Here is an 18,078-nt window from a genome sequence, read left to right as displayed (position 1 = left end):
AGTGGAAGACGATTTTATCTAGTGAGGAAGCACAGTAAACGATATAATACTCTCGTGTACGAATGTAGAAATAACGTTGGCCACACGAACAGTATTTATACGAATAAATGTTGGCGACAGTCAGCCGTCCAGATAGCCGAGTGCGTTATCCCGCCATTTCCAGGATTCGGGGAGCGAGCGTGCCCTGGTTCCAGTACGCCCCGTGGTTTAAGGTCGAAGGCTGGCAAGCTGGCCAGGCTGTATGTCGTTTTAAGGCTGTTTCCCACATCCAACAAGGTGAATGCCGAGCTGGTATCCACGTCCCACTCCAGATACACGCTACACAACAACTTGGCAACCGTTCTTACACTTGAACATGAGATTTACTCTGGACGCAGACACATGGGGCACATGATGCTGTCCCAGAAGATGGGGTGGGGGGGGGGGGGCTGGGGATGAGGAGTGCTGGCGTCAGGAAAAAAAAAATGGTTCAAATGGCTCTGATCACTCTGGGACTTAACTTCTGAGGTCATCAGTCCCCTAGAACTTAGAACTACTTAAACCTAACTAAGGACATCACTCAGATCCATGTCCGAGGCAGGATTCGAACCTGCGACCGTAGCGGTCGCGCGGTTCCAGACTGAAGCGCCTAGAACCGCTCTGCCGCTCCGGCCGGCCGTCAGGAAGAGCATTCGGCCACCCACAGTCACTAACATTGTCGTAACTCAATAACAACTTCGACACCGCAGAGAAACGGGTAAAGGTAAGGAAGAAGAAGAGGAAACAAACCTTGATGCCAGTCACAGCAGGTGGAATTGGTGTGATACTCTAGTTTCACTGGTTTTTGCACACTAATATTAAAATGAAACCACGTGGAGAAGGGTTGCACTTCTGTCACGTTACGCGATTCTCTTCAGTCGTCGTTGGTCCCGTTCTTGCAAGATCTTTTCCCGGCCGCAGAGATGTCGGAGATTCGATGTTTTACCGGATTCCTGATATTCACGGTACACTCCTGAAATGGTCGTTCGGCAACATCCCCACTTCATCGCTGCCTCGGAGACGCTGTGTCCCATCGCTCGTGCGCCGCTATAACACCCCGATCAGACCCACTTAAATCTTGATAACCTGCCACTGTAACAGGAATAACTGATCTAACAACTGTGCCCGACGCTTGTCTTAATATAGGCGTTCGCGACCGCAGCGCTGTATTCTGCCTGTTTACATATCTCTGTATTTGAATACGCCTGCCTATACCAGTTTCTTTGGCGCTGCAGTGTCCAACAATACCACCACTTGCAAAGTAGGTTAGGAATCAGATTAAAAATGTTGCTCACACAGCATATGTTCGCTTTGTCGGGCAACAACAAAGTTATGGACTGTGGTTGGTATCGTCAGAATGGAAATATTGAAGTCACTGTAAAAAAAGTAATTAATTTTGGCACTCATCTTGAATCGATTCCCACCTAGATTTCGCCGAAGATGTTATGGCTCATCTTGTTGTTCTAGGGTGATTCGACTTTGACTGCTAGAAGGTCCAGATCAGTATTTTAGCAATATTTGAAGACCTAACACACGCCCGGGTTCCCGGGTTCGATTCCCGGCGGGGTCAGGGATTTTCTCTGCCTCGTGATGGCTGGGTGTTGTGTGCTGTCCTTAGGTTAGTTAGGTTTAAGTAGTTCTAAGTTCTAGGGGACTGATGACCATAGATGTTAAGTCCCATAGTGCTCAGAGCCAAGACCTAACAAATGCGTTTTTCAGGAAATTCTTAATGATCAAACAATCCCAGATCAGAACAATGGTATGGTAGAAATAATTTTTGACTTGACATTCACGATCCACATTTTTACTAAACTTCTTGTAGATTCACATATACTTTTTAATTGTCACATCATCAAGAAAACAGTTTTGTATCAGTCTTCATATATTTAATTTCCACTTTAACCAAACACAAGACATGACCGTTCTTTTACAAACCGAAATGACAAGTTAACTTCTCAAAGTGAAACAAAGTCTGCTCTGTGCGCATTCGCGCCAAAACGATTAAAATGGTTCAAATGGCTCTGAGCACTAGGGGACTTAACATCTGAGGTCATCAGTCCCCTAGAACTTAGAACTACTTAAACCTAACCAACCTAAGGACATCACACACATCCATGACCGAAGCAGGATTCGAACCCGCAACCGTTGCAGTCGCGCGGTTCCGGTCTGAAGCGCTAGAACCGCTCGGCCACCACGGACGGCCCAAAACGATTACAAGAAAGTCAAAGATTATGACAGTCTCACAGAAATGAATACACACAAGAACCATATCACTATAATATATCGATACATTAATAAAACCAAATGTGAATATTGTCACAAAAATATGTCTGTTACTTCGCAGAATAGTAGTACGATGTTACTGGTATCGAGAATCGGGGTTGGAATGCCGTAATGGTCACGTAAATAAAGAACCATTACGAGTGTATATTAAAGAAATAATGTTAACGTACCTATTCTACTTGTATTGCAATAAAAGGTATAGCTACAATGTGGATAATTTTGGCTTACCCTCGTATTTCGGAATGCAATTTCACTCTGATCGTCGTCTGGTAATTTTATTGGAATACAAGGAAGAACTGTGCATGGGTTCATAACCTTTCTCCATAGTTTAGTCGTACACAATGCAACCCTTAGACGCTGTGTTATTGATGACACAAAATTTCCTACGTAGGACTCGAGCAGAGCACTGGGAATGCAATATTCGTCTTCCGCTTGGCAACAACAGCAGGAAACGATATTACACCCCGACGGCACATTATATTGGCGAACGAAGAAGTTCACCTGCCGGCACAGGAGATAAAAAAGACCGAATCGAAGACGTTTAGGCGGGACAGTCGACACGCTCCGCGGCCGTATTAAGTTATAATGTAATCACACTGTCTTTCCGCCTAAACACCCCCCCGTTCGCGGGCGCAGTAAACTGCGCCGCAAGGAGACGGGAAGAGCAAAACTGGCTGCAGATTGCCAGTTGTTTAACACCTTAACACGTAGCGGAGAAAATTAGCGCGGGCGACGAGCTGGCCGTAATGGCAAGGTAAACACGGTGCGAGGCGTTATTTATTAGGGAGAGGGCGCGATGGGTGCGGCGATAGGCCGCTTTTTGTCGCCGGACACGTCCGCGACAGCCTCCGCTATTGCCGCGTTGCCAGCCGCAGCCTGTCATCACGCCGGCCGATCACTGTTATTGTTTGCACTAAGCCGCCACCCGGCGCCTTCCCGCGACTCGCGATAGCCCGGATTATGAAATCACGACTCCCGACCGGAAAATCGGGATGCATTGCTGCGGCGTGGCGCTCAGACGTAATGACTGCTAACCATGCGGCGCACGGCCAGGTGGCTGGGAACCGGCCGTGTGAACTGGCGGCTCCACGAGCTTCTGACGTGTTGCCGTTAACGATAGGCAGAACCGTCTGCCGGATAACGAACTGCGCCGACTCAACTTAGGCCGGGATACAGCTCAGATGTATCCCGACGAGGCAGAGTGTTGCTAATACTTGCCGTGGTGGCTCGAATTATCACGTTATTGAAGAACGAAAATCTTCGCAAAAAAATCAACATGGATTCTGCAAGCAGAGTTCTTTCGAAATTCGGCTCACTCTGTTCGTAAGTGACATCCAGAACAGCGTAAAAATCGTCGCTCAGACTGATGTGTTTGAGCTATGCGCTGGATTAAACCTTCATTGCGATTCTGTCTTTAGTCTCTCGCGGTTATCGCGATTATGCTGTTATCCTCTCCTTCCGCGAGTGGCAGCAGCGGGGTGTATCGATATTCGCACCTTGGACTATCTTTGACCTGCAGGGCGGTGTGCGAGGAGTCGGTCGGTTGGCGTGGAGCAGTGAGGAATTCTCGCCGGGGCGTAGTTTGGCCGGGACCAGCTGGCGGTCTCTACGCGGTGTCGGAGAGTGTGGCGCTGTTCCCATTCCTACGAGGTCCGTGGCTCACCGACCCTGGACACGAAAGTTGAGTTTTGATTTAACCTACCAGCAAGTCAGGACTGTTCACATTGTGTCGATTGGAGTTCGTTGTCGGCTGTTGGGATGTTCCCGCGAGCAACAACGTGGGTTTCAAGTTGGAAAATTCTAGCCACCTTCCGGTGGAGTTTCATTGTATTTGGTTATTTGAATTGAAGTGCACCAGCTGAATCTTCTGCTTGTGGCCGATAACGTTCCGGTTACCTGCCCTGGGCGTTGATGTAAATTTCAGGAAGTGTAGTTTCCTCGTCGTGTTGTTGCTGTCCAGCACGGTGTGTAGTTTGACAGCTCCGTGAATGATTGATTGTTGGCGCCAATATCTTCTACGTTGTTCCGTTGAAATCCCTGTTGTGCCCTGGTCGGGTGAAGTGGAAGTTATCTTGTCGGTGGCTCCGCTGACTGTCAGTCGGTTGAGTTGTCATCGGATGGTGAATGGTTGGCCCAACCGCCTGTCTCACCTAAACGAACGTTAGTGTTTGTAGTACAGGACCCTCAAACATCTGGGCGCCCTTGTGTGTACTGCCTTTTTTTTAAATTTTTCTTGTTGTTGGTACTTGTATGGCTTCTAGCCGGTTTCGTGTTTTCAATTAGAGTTGTTTTACTAAGAGTAAAGCTATTAGCACACTGCACGCGAAACGCAGGAATGTGGTTTAGAGTCCCAGTGTAGCACTTGGTTTTATTCCATCACAAATAATCATCAAAGCATGCACGACGCTAAAAAACAACGTTATATCGTCTTTATGTGTTTTCAGTTTTACCGAGTGAGGTGGTGCATCGGAGAATACTGGACTTGCCTTCGGGAGGACGACGGTTTCAGATCAGCGTGTGACCATTCCTGATTTCCCTAGATCGCTCCATCCAAATGCCAGAATGATTCCTTTAAGAAGACAAGACCGATTTTCTTCCACAATACTTGAACCAATCCGAGCTTGTGTTCAGTCTTTAATGACCTCGTTGTAGGGACGCTACCCTAATCGTCCTTCCCTTTTTGCTTTTGTTCAGTTTATTCTTCAGTTTGAATACGTAATGAATTTGCGTAAGGGTGCAATTTTGAAAAACCTCAGAAATTACGTCACCCTTTTTACCTGCTGCAGAGGAAACGGCACCATTTAATTTCGGAAACATATTTAAAACTGCTATGTTTTAATTAGCAATTAAATTACGTAAGAGTCATAATACGTGTTATGCTGGAATATCAGCAGTGCAGAGTCGATGCAAATGTAGTAGAACACCCACTGTGGAAGCGATCAGAGAGCAAAGGGACTGCGCAAGAAAAGAAGGGCGAACAAAAGGAGCACTCGCAGCTGGGGTAACAAGCGCGCTCAGGAGTAAAAGGATTCCACTCAGGGCCCCGCCGTGTCCTAATGGCCCGGGACACTGTGTAGGTCTACCTCAGGGCGACACGGGCTCTGGATGCTGAATGGCCGTGTGGACAATGCTCGAGGGACTGCGAGTCACAGAGTGATACCTAGCTAACTGCTTCTGAAATTTACAAATGTATAAGTAAAGACGGTAGCTGTCATTTTCTTACTACCCTAGTCAACTAAATTTAAAATTTTTCTGTACCTTTAACATTTGTGAGTCCACTGGTAAAACCATCATTAAGGTGGCAGTTTACCTCCATGATTTTAGCTGTTTTTAGCTGATTTAAAATCACTCTTAAAGCCATGTTATTGTATTTATCTTTTCGTTTTTCATCGACGGAATCCAGCAAAGACGTTGTTACTTTGCCTTGTGTTTATACATTAATACACATACAGAGATACGCCTGGCAGCATGTCACAGATGAGTATAAGGCCCCCAAGACTGTGAGTGTTTCCTAATAAATGCTTATTTATTTACTAGCATTTTCCCCGCGGCTTCGTCCTTTCTGTGTTCACCTCTTCCTCCTCCATCTCTTTAGCCATCTCAATCTCCCAGTTCTATCTGCACATGTCCTTCTCCCGACTTTCTTTGCCTCTTTATCTCCTCATGCCTCCTCTCTCTGTCCACTTCCTCCTCCCTCTGTCTCAGACGCAGACGGTAGTGGCCGAGAGGTTGCAGGCGCTTCAGTCTGGAACACTGTGACCGCTACGGTCGCAGGTTCGAATCCTGCCTCAGGCATGGATGTGTGTGATGTCCTTAGGTTAGTTAGGTTTAAGTAGTTCTAAGTTCTAGGGCACTGATGACCGGCCGGCCGGTGTGGCCGTGCGGTTCTAAGCGCGTCAGTTTGGAACCGCGTGACCGCTACAGTCGCAGGTTCGAATCCTGCCTCGGGCATGGATGTGTGTGATGTCCTTAGGTTAGTTAGGTTTAAGTAGTTCTAAGTTCTAGGGGACTGATGACCTCAGTAGTTAAGTCCCATAGTGCTCAGAGCCATTTGAACCATTTTTGAACTGATGACCTCAGCTATTAAGTCCCACAGTGGTCACAGCCATTTGAACCATTTTTTCTGTCTCAGACATTATTTTCCTCTCTCCCCCTATGTCCATCTCCCCCTCTTCCCTCTCTCTGTTCATCTTGTCCCTCCCTGTCTGCTGATTTACTTGTCCTCCCTCTGTCTGTCTCCTTCTCCCTCTGTCTCATTACATCTCCTCCTCACACTATCTCTCTACTCGTCTACTACTCTTCTTCTATTAGTCTCCCCATCTACTCCTTCCCATTCTCTGTACATCTCCTCCTCGCCTCTCTGCCCATATACTCCCTCTCTCTGTGTCTGTCTCCTTCTCCCCTTCTTCTCAGTCCATCTTGTCTTCTCCTCTCTGTCCATGTATCCTGCTACTTCTCTTACAGTTCATCTTCTCTTCCACTTTTTCTCTCTCTCGCTCTCCTCATTCTCTCCACATCTCCTCCACCCTCTGCCTATGCACTCCCCCACCCTCTCACTACCTCCTTTTTCCCCATCTCTCTGCCCATCTCCCTCTCCTCTCTATGGAATTCTTCTTACCCCTCTCTCCCTATTCATCTCCTCTTGCCCTCTCTCTCTGTCTATCTCCTTCCCCCTTTCCTCTATCTCATTGTATCCGTTTCTCCATCTACTACTCCTTCCTCTCTCTCAGTCCATCAACCTTGCCTTATCTCTCTCCCCATATCCTCCTTATCTTCTCTCTGTCTCTTCATCTCATCCTCCCCTTTTTTTAAGATCAGCTACCCCTCCTCTGTTCCTCTCGGTCTATCTCCTTCTCCCCCACATCAGTACCAGTCTTCTCTTTTCCCCTATCTCTTCCTCCCCCTCTCCATCCCCTCCTTCCACTCTCTCCTGGCCCATCTCCTCCTCTCACCTATGTCTGTACATCTTGTCCTTCCCTCTCTGTCCATGTACTCCTCCTCCCTCTGCTTCTGTTCATCTCACCCTCCCCCATTTCTCTTCCTATCTCCTCCTCCATCTGTCTTCCATTGCATCTCCTCTTGCTCCTACCCTCTCAGTCCATATCCTCCTGCCCCCCTTCCCATTTATCAACTACTGCCCACCTCTATCTATCTTCTCCTCCCCACATTCCCCATCCATCTCTTCCGCCCCCCCCCAATCACTGTCCATCCCTTCCTTGTCCCTTTCTCTGTCCATTGTACTCTGCCCTCTGTTCCCCCATCCATTCCTTCATGGTCCCTCTGTCTGCACATCCCCTCCTATATCCATCTCAGCCTTCTGCAGGCAATGTCCATCCGCATGTGCAGCCCATGCAAGACAGATCGATCACAAAGGTGGATACTACTCCAACACAGTCTGCCTGTCATGCAGGACAGTCAACAATTTGGCAGCTGGAAAAACATTTTTGCCCCAATGTGTAAAGCAGTCTGATACTACATCCACATAACACACCTGCCCTGCAGGGCAGTCAACAAAGCAGTGGCTAATAAAATACGTTTTTGCTCATATCTCTGCTCACATGGTAGCTAGGAGATTCTAACCCCCACAGTGCTGATGCTCCTAATGTTTCCTGTTTGTATGCCATTTTGGTTGAAATCGACCCAGGGGTTACAAGGGGTTACAGAGAAGATCCCAGACATAAATTAACACTTACATACAGTCTGACACAGTTAACTACAGCAATACTGGGACCCACAGGTCCTCTTGTACACCTAACCAGGAATTGTACACATTTTAGATTACATGTATTTCAGTAAGTATGTTATACTACATTTAGAAACAAAATATTACAGTGGTGCAGGTAAAAAAACACAGCACTGTTTGCATTTCAGCATGATATGCACAGTAATAGTTAAAAATTACGTTAAGGGGGTTTTCGTTATGAGTGCTAGCACCACTCATTACGAGCGAAATGTGTGGAGGAGGGAGGGAAAGAGGAATGTGAGAACACACAATTTTAGAATTCAGGGGAAAAGATGATGGTGTGGCTCATTGAATAGCAACTGAGAGCTTCTATTCTTGAAACTGCTGTTTGAAATTTGTGGTGAACGACAGTCGCATGTAACTCAATTACTTTCTGAAACACAATTGAGACTGGTCGTTAACAATCAATTTGCAAAGGTTTATCCGTCATGGTAAAGAAGTTCCAGCATGTCTGTTAACGTTATCAAGTTTAAAGTACTAAAATGGTTCATCAGAGTTTCATACTTTGACATATTACCAATAAAAAGTAAAACACCACATTAGGGTTCAGAAGGTATTACGTATTTGTATCAGTAGAGCAAAACTGATATTCTCGTACAGACATTGGCAAAATATATACATCTTTTCACTTCTTTGATAAAAAAAATTTTTCGTATGAGCGTTATTATTGCGTGATACATATTTCAGTGATATTCTTTTTCTATCTGCGACAGGTTGATCAGGTTGAGCGTTACTGCAGCAACAACTTTACATAATCCACACACTTTCACAATGTTAATGAGTTCCATATATAAGGCACCAGAGAAAGAAAACAAATAGTGTAACACTTTCACAAAGAGATTGCCACGCAATCTTCACGCCTCCAGCTAAAAGATTTTAACTCTTTGAAACATAATATAGGCCTCAGATCGTCATTACAGATGGTATTATGTCGAGCAGACAATGTACGTAATAAAACACCAGATTCAACATGAAAGATGTCTACTACTACGCTACCGAAATAAATCGGTGGTTTCTATGATACTTCTGTCATCAATAAGGCTAACAGTTCCTGGGTTAACGTAATTAAGGAAGCTGTAGAAATCAAAATATTTAGTAACACCATCAATAAGTATAACAGCTTGCAGCTGAGAACACAGCTGGCGGTACCCACGAGTATGTTAAGGACAGGGCAGTGAGTTACAGCTTGACAAAGGGCAAAAGACACTCAACTGGAAGCTCGTGGAAGTCTGGAGGCCCGAGAGGATTTGAGTCAACTGTATTATGGTTTTTATTCCAATAACGAAAGTCTTGAGACTAATGAAAGTTTTCACAACTGCATAGTTCTAAGTCTTCCTAATTGACACCGTTGCTGAGTGTTCAGGAGAGCTCCGTAAACATTTTAGCTTATGGTTATTGGTTATAATTAATATATGACAAATGAAAGCGGTGACAGTGGAATAATTTGTCTGGTGCTGTAATAAACACAAAACATAATCTTCTCTTGGACGCTTTCTTCTACATCGTATTATAAAATCAACGAGATTTCAGTTAGTGTTGTAGCTTCTGTGGTCCCCATGGGCAATCTGTCCACCCCCTAGTGGACAGAAGAATGTATTGTTTGTATTAAGTAAAGATGATGTAATTTGTGAGAACTCTGGATAGCTAGTTTTTGTAACCAATGCAGTAAAGTTGTCGTCACGCGCGCAATACACTTACGAGAAGATTTTAGTGGAAACGGTATTTTCGTTGCCTCCCTTCCTCCATCCAACGAATATGATGGAGCAAATGCATAACTGGGGTTTTATATAACTGTAATGACTAATTTTCGAGTGTATTGTTTGTACTGTAGCGAATGAAGTACAGGAAAAGACCAGACGTCTATGTAGTATCGTTCATTGAGATTCTGACTTGGTGATTATTCGAAGTTTCATCGTCTGTCCAGCGTGTCACCGCTACGCGCACGACTCTTCCAGTCTTAGCTTCGCTGTTCGAATCCACAGTCGCAACGTCTGCTACAAATAGCTATTCGGTTGTTGTCTCAGCGCAGCATAAACCGAGTATCACTCCTTCGACAAGAAAAAAACTCTTTGAGGTGCCAAATTTAAAATGAGAACGCGCTATTGCGCAAACAAAAACGTTGACCTCAATGCATGATAGCGAAAATTGTCTGCAATGAGTACAGAAATAAAATGAAGGAACTTGACACACGATACTATCATTTCAAAGCTTACCTCGGTCATCTAGCCACAATCAGAACACCAAGCACAGAATTTGAGTCCGACAAACAGATTAATCACTCTCACTTTATTGGTCATAATGGACTTTTCATGCAGAACTGGTAGCTCACAATCTTATGACTGGGTACTGAGTAACACTAGTTCTCAGTACCCTGATCGTATTAGACTGTCGTCGTGGTCCTTCGTCCAAAGACTGGTTTGATGCAGCTCTCCACGCTGTGAAATATATTTCATATCTGTGCAGCTGCTTATTGTAGTTAGATGTTGGTTTCGCTCTCCAATTTTTACCCCTACACTTCCATCCACCATTAAATCAACTGTTCCTTGATATCGCAAGATTAGCTTGTGCCTTACCTTTCCAAGTATTGCCATTACTTCCTGTTCTCCCTGATTGGATACAGTACCTCCTCATGAGTTATCTGGCACCCGTCAACTCTTTAGAAGTCTTACGTGGCACCGCATTTCCAAAACTTATTCTCGGCGGTTTATCGTCCTCATTTCGTTTATATATAAGGCTACGCTGCAGACAAATGCCTTCAGGAAAGACTTTCTAACGGCTACGTTTATATCATGTGTTAACGTATTCCTTCTTCTTGAGAAAGGCTTCTCTTACATTTCCAGTATGTGCTTAATGTTCGCTTTGTTTCTACCACTGTCAGTTATACTTCTGTCGAGATAACAAAACTGATCAACAGTTAGCAGCATCTCAAGTGTCGACTACATCAAGTTCACCTGGTTTCATTATACTATTCCCTGCTACCCTTTTCTTTTACTTCCGTTGACATTTATGTAGTAACTTTTTTCAGCACATTAGACACTCCGTTAAACTGATCCTAAAATTTCTGACAAGATTACAGTGTCATTTGATTTTCATTTCTTCTCCCTAACCTTTGTTGCAGGTATTCAAACTTCCGAAGTAGGGAAGATATGAAATACATAGCGTCAACAGCAACATAGGAGCTCCTCATTAAGAGAATTTTTTCACATCGGATACAAATGCGTCACGAAATCTATTTGAAGGTACTGATCTGGAGTGCGCCTCTGTAAGGAAGTAGGAACTGGGCAATAAATAGGTGAGACAAGAAGACTGAAATGCCGTGCTGTAATAGAACGCTCAAGATTAGATGAGCAGATCAGCTATGTAATGAAGAAGTTCTGAATGGAACCAGTGAGAAACGAAGTTTATGGCGCAACTTGAAGAAAAGTAATTATCGGTTAATAGGACGGATCGTGAGACATCAAAGAATCGAAAGTTGTATAATATAGGGAAGTAAGGGAGGTAAATATTTTTGAGGGAGGCCAAGACTTGATGACAGCAAACAGGTTGAAATTGAAAGTGAAACGTCCCCATAGAAAAATTAATGAATTACTGTGCTGATAAACCTCTTACATTATTTGATTTTCAAACAGCTGAGCAGAACTGAACGTACTCAGACATTTCGCTCTCAACACTTAACTGACACACAATATTTTTAGCGCAACGCAATCTGACTTTTAATAATCCCTACAAAAGAATGGCCCTGACTAACAATAATGTATACCTTTCATGAATCACTTACCTCACAAAAATCTTCATTACTCGAACTACTGCAATGCAGCGAGCGCCACTACTGCCAGCTAAATAAAAGATTCTAACTACTGAAGGCACTAACTACTGATAGGCATAGTTAGCAAATGAAAGATTTTGATAGAGAACAAACAATGTATTTACCTTAATTGTGTTCAAAAGTCATAATATATATATATATCAGTTCATGATATCCAGTATTACAAATTACAAATTTTTACAAATTTACACGTCCAGATCATCCGCTCTCAAAACTCCGCCATCTCTCTCCCCACATCCACCACCGCTGGCGGCTCACCTCCAACTGCGCAACGCTACGCGCTGTTAACAGCCATCTGCCCAACACTACAATGGCGAATATTCCAACAACAATGCCAACCAACCCCAGCCTTCACACAGCACAGTCAGTGATTTTCATATAGAGCGCTACGTGGCGTTACCAACATAAAAACCTAAACAGCCTACTTACAAAAGTAGTCACATTTGTAAAGCAGAGAGGCTTTCACAGGGTTGTCTGGTGTGCAGATCTACATGAAACAATACGAAATAGATTCGTATTCTGTGACTTCGCACTGATGTCAGTTGCGTGTGACACAAGGAAATTTGAACGTCCACCCCACTGCTTATGTGGTAAAATGGAACACCTAAAGCCGTCTTTACGATGTTATTTACTTATGACACCAGCACTAGCACCGAAACTTGGAGCCATATAATAAATAACATCGTAAGGACGGCTGTAGGTGTTCTATTTTATTAAATACTTGAAAATTTGTGCTGGACGGGGACTGGAACCCGGATTTCCCGCTTATCGTTTCCTGTGCTAAAATCACGAATTGTGCGAGCGTTAGGGTTGTGAATACGTGACATTGGATGTTTGGATTGTTCATAGAGGCATGCTCGCATAGCTGAAGTTGTTAAGGCGACCACTCGCGAGAAGTGGGAAATCCGAGTTCGCCTCCCAATTCGGCACAAAGTTTCATACGCAACAAATTACCGACGTGTATGTATAGTCGTACAAAGCATATCTATGCTGACGGAAAAAGAAATTCTAGCACCAAGAAATAATTAATGTTGAGTAATGAAATTTCAGTAATATATCTGTATTGATAACATATTTAAGCGATTAATAATGCAAGATCACAGGTTAATGTAAGCGCGAGGAAAGCCCTTGTAAATGTGACACGCTGTTATATTAATAATTGGTGTAACCTCCGGAATGTTGAATGCAAGCATGCAAACGTGCATGAATTGTGTCGTAAAGGTGTCAGATGTCAGTTTGTGAGCTGGAGTCCCATGCCTGTTGCATTTGGTGGGTCAATACAGAGACAGTTAATGCTTGTTGTGGATGGCCATGGAGTTGTCGTCCGAAGATGTCACGGATGTGCTCGATTGGAGATACGAGGCCTATTCAGAAAGTAACGTCCCATCTGTCACAAAATGGAAACCACTGTGAAAATCAGAAATGTTTTATTTGCAGCAGCTAGTTACACCTTCCAGCTACTTCTCTTCATAGTCGCCGCTCCGAAGCTGACATTTATCGTAGCGTTTGACCAACTTTCCAATGCCCTCATCATAGAAGACAGCCGCCTGTGCTCCCTGCCAATTCCCTACGCTGGTGTACAGCTCGTTGTCTGTGCCAGAACATTGTCTTCATAGTCAGAGATGTGAGCAGAGATGAAACTCAGCGAGAGTCAGTTATGGGCTCTTTTGTGGGTTATCAAACACTTCACATCGAAAACGATGCGGAATCATCTTCATTGCCTGTGTAGAGCGCGGGCCAGGATTGTCATGCAGAAGGAAACGCATACCAGCTATGTCATGTGGGCTGCATGGCATCAGGCGAAATCTCACACCATGCCCTTACACTTGGAGAGAGACACTATTGTTCTAAGCATCTTTACGTCCTCACTGTGTGCTCAGAACTGAAAAGAGCGACGTGACGCGATCGACGCGCATACTACAGGCACTGCCCAACGCATCTGTGAAAAGCTTTATCTGATTGTCACTGTGGTATCATTTTGACATGCCACGGTAGCCGAGTGCGCTAACGCGCTGCTTCCTGGACTCGGTTGGCGCGCTGGCCCCGGATCGAATCCGCCCAGTGGATTAACGACGAGGGTCGGTGTGCCGGTCAGCCTGGGTGTGGTTTTTAGGGGGTTTTCCACATCCTGATAGGTGAATATCGGGCTGGTCCCCACTTTCCGCCTCGGTTACACGCGTCGCAGACATTTGAAACACGTCCGCACTGTTTCACACTTTACACTAGACGCAGACAGTTGGGGTACACTATTCCGTCCTGGGGGGTACGGGGTGGTGGCAGGAAAGGCATCTGGCCATCCCTAACTCTACTGCCAAATCTGTTGTAACCACGCCGACCCTGCGATCGCTGCCGGACTCTGGCGTAAGCGAAAGCAAGAAAGAAAGAAAGAACTGTGGTATCAATTTCACACCCTATCGGACCTTACTCTCCGAATAGCCGAATAGTCATCATAGATCTGGTGAGGCAGCAGGTCAAGGCAATATGTCGACGCTCAACAGAGCCTATTGGATTACAATAGCGGTATGTGGATGAGCATTATCCTTTTGGGAACCACGCCCTGGAACGCTGTTCATGAATGACAGCAGCACAATAGTTTGAAACCCTAGATTTATATACAAATTTGCAGTCAGGTTACGTGGGGTAACGACGAAAGTTGCCCTCTTGTCGCACCAAGTCGCACCCCAGACCATAACTCCAGATGTAGGTCCAGCATGCCTTGGCTGCAGATAGGTTGGAGGCAAGCGTTCACCTGGTCTACTTCTAACCAACATACGGCAATCACTGGCACTGAGGCAGAACCAGCTTTCATCAGAAAAACAACAGACCTCTATTCAGCTCTCCGATGAGCTCTCTCTTGACGGCGCTGAAATTTAAAACTAAGGTCATTTGTGGTCAGTGGAAAGCACTTTACAGGGTGCCTGGCTTGTAAAATGTTCAAATGTGTGTGAAATCTTATGGGACTTAACTGCTAAGGTCATCAGTCCCTAAGCTTACACACTATTTAACCTAAATTATCCTAAGGACAAACACACACACCCATATCCGAGGGAGGACTCGAACCTCCGCCGCGACCAGCCGCACAGTCCATGGCTGCAACGCCTGAGATCGCTCGGCTAATCCCGCGCGGCATCCGGCTTGCAGCTGTCCTTGAAGTAATCGACTGCTGACAGTTATTTGTGCCACTGTGGTGCCAACTGCTGCTGCAGACGCAATACGATGTGCCACAGCCATACACCAAACACGGCTGTCTCTGTTGATTCATCATGAATAGGGAACATCAGCTGGTCAGGTAACTGTCAATATCAAATAAATTCGTCAACAGTCGTGTAACTGAGATGTTATTTCATTTTTATTTTATTTTGACTATCACTTTGCCATCGTCAGGTCCTGTACGCATCCTCAAAATAAATATTGACATACAGTTCCATATATTCCTGGATATCGTGAATTCAAACCTGAGCAGTGCACAGCTTGTGTTCATGCCATTTATTGTTTAACATTTTCTATTACAGTACTGCCGCCGCATTTTCTTATTCCATTTACTGGCGTCACTAACTTCCTGCCTTACTTGCCCATGAGCGGCAGCAGCAGCGCGTATCGATAAATGCACTGTCGCACCATCTCTGGAGCAACTGATAGTATTTTCGGGTCATCGTGTGTCTGGCAGTCAGTTGGAGACGGACCAGCAGTGCAGTCAGGATGCAGCAGCAGTGAAGTCGGGAACGGAGCGCCGCTGAGTAGCGGACAGCCAGTGCTCACCGGCCGCTGGCGACACACATGAATTGCCCGACGGAGGGAGATTGGAGCGGGATGACCATTGGTTGGTCGTTCGGTTGGTCGTCTCATCGGCCGACGTATATTTCGTCCTTTCACAGTTCCAGGCCTGGGCAGTCGGTCAGTTGGCGTGGAGCAGCAAGCCAAGTCCCCGTCGCGCACAGTCGGGTCGGAGCCGCTGGCAACGTGCACGCGCGGTTGGAGTGTGAAGTGCTGCTTGCGAGTGCTACGAAATTCGTCGCCCACCGATCCTGAACATGAAAGTTGAGTCCTCACTTAACCTACTACCGAGCCTCAACTGTTTACATTTCTTCGTTTGATCCTGCTTGTCACTTTGGGACTTTCCCGTAAGCAACAGCGTGTGTGTATTTAAGTCGGCTAAGATTCCAGCCGTCATCCTGTTGAGTTTAACTTAATTTATTCCCAGTTATTGAAGTTGTCCAGCGGTATCTTCTGCCTTGTGGCCGTTGACGTTCTGGTTACCCGCCCTGGTCGCTGACGTAGTTTTCGGCGGTGTATTTTCCTCGTCGTATTGTTGCTGTCTGTCCGCAGCTCGTGGTCGTGCGGTAGCGTACTCGCTTCTCGCGCCCGGGTTCCCGGGTTCGATTCCCGGCGGGGGCAGGGATTTGCTCTGTCTCGTGATCACTGGGTGTTGTGTGATGTCCTTAGGTTAGTTAGGTTTAAGTAGTTCTAAGTTCTAGGGGACTTATGACCACAGCAGTTGAGTCCCATAGTGCTCAGAGCCATTTGAACCATTTTTTTTATTTATGGTGAAACTTCAAGAAGAACCTTGTATTTTAATTTCTTGCTTAGGCCTTGTGTCTTGGATTTTGAGAGTGGCCTACAGCCGATCTAAAGTTAATCAAAGGAGGTCGATTAAAGTTTTAAGTGTTTTGCATCCTTGTTGTAATATTGTGTACTAATAAATAAAGTTTGTATGTTGAGTACAATTGACAGGAACTCATTTTGGACCCTTTCCACAACCTAATCCGCTCTGACCTGCTAGCACAGGCGTTTCAGAACAGTTTCACAAGTACTTCATTCGGAGACTTCACAGCAGTTGTTACTCTGAAGTCTTCGAATGAGCATTTGTGAAACCGTTTGAATTCACGACATCCAGGAAGATATGGCACTAGAATGAGATTTTCACTCTGCAGCGGAGTGTGCGCCTATATGAAACTTCCTGGCAGATTTAAGCTGTGTGCCGGACCGAGACTCGAACTCGGGACCTTTGCCTCCTGCGGGCAAGTGCTCTTCCAACTGAGCTACCCAAGCACGACTCACGCCCCGTCCTCACAACTTTACTTCTGCCCGAGTTCGAGTCTCGGTCCGGCACACAGTTTTAATCTGCCAGGAAGTTTCAGATATGGCACTGTTTGACTGTATTCTTTATTTTGAGGACGCATATAGGGACTGAAGATGGCGAAGTGGGATGCCGAAAGTGACAGTCAACTAAAATAAAATAAAGTAACTTCTCTGTTGCACGGTTGTTGGCGGATTTCATTGATACTGACAAACACGACTATCTTCCCTCTCGGTAGTACCATGTGGCCGTTCGGAACCTGGTCTCCTTGTGACCGTACCCGCCCATGACAACCGCTGTAGTCATATACAGTGGCTACATTCCTGCCAAGCCTCTCTGCAATATCGCAGAAGGAATACCCAGCGCCGGCCGGTGTGGCCGAGCTGTTCTAGACGCTTCAGTCTGGAACCGCGCGACCGCTACGGTCGCAGGTTCGAATCCCGCCTCGGGAATGGATGTGTGTGACGTCCTTAGGTTAGTTAGGTTTAAGTAGGTCTAAGTTCTAGGGGACTGATCACCTCAGATGTTAAGTCCCATAGTGCTCAGAGCCATGTGAACCATGTGAATACCCAGCTTCTCGTAACCCTATTAAACGATCTCATCCAAACACAGGGAGCTACTGAGAGTGGCACCACTCTTAAGCGAAATTTGGAAAGGTGACATCTTAAAGGTACAGAAATAGGCCTACCAACTTTCCTTGATCTAAAACAAATTCTTATTACCGATGGGATTTTTTTCCGTCACTGCATTTCTTAATGTTTACCGCTTCTGTAATTGTCCGTGACAGTGTCTCTTCCTTCATACATGCATGCATACCTGTAGGGCATTATACCGCAAGGACACAAGCACTGCATAAACAGAGCATTGTAACCATCAATGATGAACATCAAACAAGTCTTGAGACCGAAGAGCACATCAGCGACAACATGCGAATTCAAGGCGATCTAACGAATTACTTCCAGGTTACAAGACGAGAGGATAATGGAAAAATGCTGTCTTGTAGCAGTACATTGCTGTAGGCCGTCTTCATTCTTTCCTGGTCGACGAGAGCAGTTTTTAGCGCGGTGGCCGGCTCCTCCATCGCTCCTCGGGAGCAGTATTCCTTCCGCCTCTTTTCACCGGCGGCGGACC

Source organism: Schistocerca americana, chromosome 1 (genome assembly GCF_021461395.2).
Source record: "Schistocerca americana isolate TAMUIC-IGC-003095 chromosome 1, iqSchAmer2.1, whole genome shotgun sequence".
NCBI lineage: Eukaryota > Metazoa > Arthropoda > Insecta > Orthoptera > Acrididae > Schistocerca > Schistocerca americana.
The sequence above is the reverse complement of the archived record's forward strand: the minus strand, read 5'-3'. Positions refer to the sequence as shown.